We start from the raw sequence: 2,536 nt of genomic DNA, 5'->3' as shown, positions 1-2,536 counted from the left end.
TATATATTATTTATTGTTGTTATTATTATTATATAATAACTATTATACTTTTTTTTGAAAAGATTCGATAAATAAATAAATAAATGGAAAACAAATGACACGTTGGGTATATATCGAAGAAACTGTTTATAAGAAATAAATGCGAAAGGGTTGATTGGTTGGTTGCATACGGTAGTAGTCAGTTTTCTTATCCTATAGGAAGCTGGAACAAACCCAATGGGAGTTTAACGAGAGTCGTTGACGTAGAAAACCGAGCCAAGAAATGGAGGATCTCGAGCATCAACCATACAAACTACTACCTACTTACCAACCAACCAACATATATATATATACTACCTTTTGCTAACTTGTTCGATACTTCTTTTTAAAACTATCTTTTCAACTTACCGAATAAGGTAAACTGATTTCTTTATTTGTATCATTGAAATTATATTTCTATTTAAAAACATTTCTATTCAGAAAGAATCTTAATTATAAATAATAATAATCATATTATTAACAATGTAATTATATTACCTTATATACACACACACACACACATAAACAGACACACGAATGATTTTAATCGAAGAATAAAAATCAACGGAAAAAAAGGGAGAAATAAAATAATAATTAAATAAAGAAATAACTTATGCACGAATCGAATTGTACAAATTTCGTAGAAATAAAAGAATGAATGATAAAAAAATAAAAAAAGGGAGAAGGTGGTATTCTGAGAATAAACCAGGTCATGGTTTTCCTCTTACTTTACCAAACTTTCAACCACACGAGAATAGTCGTACAAAGTACGCTAGGACTCCAGAAATTTTGTATGAGTTTCGTTCGAAACAGTAACTGTATATATATATGTGTGTGTGTGTACGTATATGTAAGACTTTTCTCAAGCAACCTCATCCTCCTCCTCCTCCTCCACCCCTCTTTTTCTCCAGGTCATTTACCCACCACCATATCTTCACACACGAGGACCAAAAGCCTTTATGTTCTACGAAATCGCAAATGCATTGAGAAAGTTTGACACTTTAAACCATTCTACATCTCTCGTCATGTGTTTTAACTTAGAGTGATATTAAGGTCACCTTAATTACTCTTCCTGAGATTTATCGGCAAAGTCCTAACCTTGTTTAATCGACACGTTTCATTTGCGTGATCATAAAACGTAACTTTATGTGGTATTAACATTTAAGAAAAAATAATATTTTAAAAAGAAAATAAAATACTATTTAATATATTCGTGTATTGTTTTTTTTTTATTTATCAACTATATGAGTTTTCGATTTAATAAATATTAGATTTTGTAGAATGATAATTTTCATTAATATATTATAATTGTATTAATAAATAATATTTATATAAATTATGTTAAGTGRACTTAATAAATTTATATATTGAAAATATATAAAAGAATCTTTATTTTAAAATTAAAAAAAAAGAAATAACTTATCAAGAAATATAAATGTTAAATATAATTTGAAAAATCATAACATGAAAATATTTCTAAAAGAAATTGTTTATAGGTACTCGTAAAAATAATCATTTTTAACAATTATTATCATACTTACTTAAGTAATTATAACAAAATGCGATGTGATAATAGAAGTATAAAATAAATCCGGTGTAACAACCCTTTCCATTCTTTGTATTTATACATAAATGATAGTTAATGTATGCATGTATGTATGTGTATATATATATATATATATATAAGTTCAAAGAAAAAGGGTAACCAGTGATACAAGACGTTACCTTATCCGATTACTATCGCATACGATATAATGTGACACGAGGAGGCGAGTAACACGAAATTTACTTTAAAGGTAACGCCATACTTACGCAAGCATTATTACGAAGACGATTCACGATTCTATTATTATGCGTCTGCACGTTTCCCTATCTAAATTCCAACCATTATTCTCTTCTTACCCACTCATACTATTCTTTCACCAACACACTAACACATAATTCACCTTTATACCCCCGAAGCCACACCCCTCCCCCTAATTTTCATCTATTATTCATCTTTCTCGCTAATTTTATTCTTTTCATTCTAATATTTTATTCTTTTTCAAATAATTCATTCCCACGTAATCGAATATCTCGAATGATCGTGATATTGGTGTATATTAAATATTTTTTATTTATTAAAAATATATTAATTATTACTTTCTCTAATTTCTCATAAAAAAAAAACCACGTAAACTTATAATAAAATTAAAATATTCAATCAATTTGAAATATTTAACTCTATTCTTTGTTAAAATCTTATCGTAATATTATTCACAGTAAAAATTGTTCAAGAAAATTTATTTAAATGTAATAATATATATTTATAGAAAAAAATATCTTTCTTCTGACTCTTAATAAACAACTCCTGGTTTTAATAATAATTACACATAATACCAATTATCAAACCAATTGACAAAAATTTAACGAGATTTTATTTGCACCAATGTTGCACTTGGCTTGATACTCCCCCCCTTCCTCCCAACCAAACCACCTAACCACCTTTTTAAATTTTAATGCAAGTTTAATGTTGCTC

Source organism: Polistes canadensis, unplaced genomic scaffold (genome assembly GCF_001313835.1).
Source record: "Polistes canadensis isolate GaletaPanama2010 unplaced genomic scaffold, ASM131383v1 scaffold_123, whole genome shotgun sequence".
NCBI lineage: Eukaryota > Metazoa > Arthropoda > Insecta > Hymenoptera > Vespidae > Polistes > Polistes canadensis.
Note: the sequence above shows the minus strand (reverse complement) of the source record.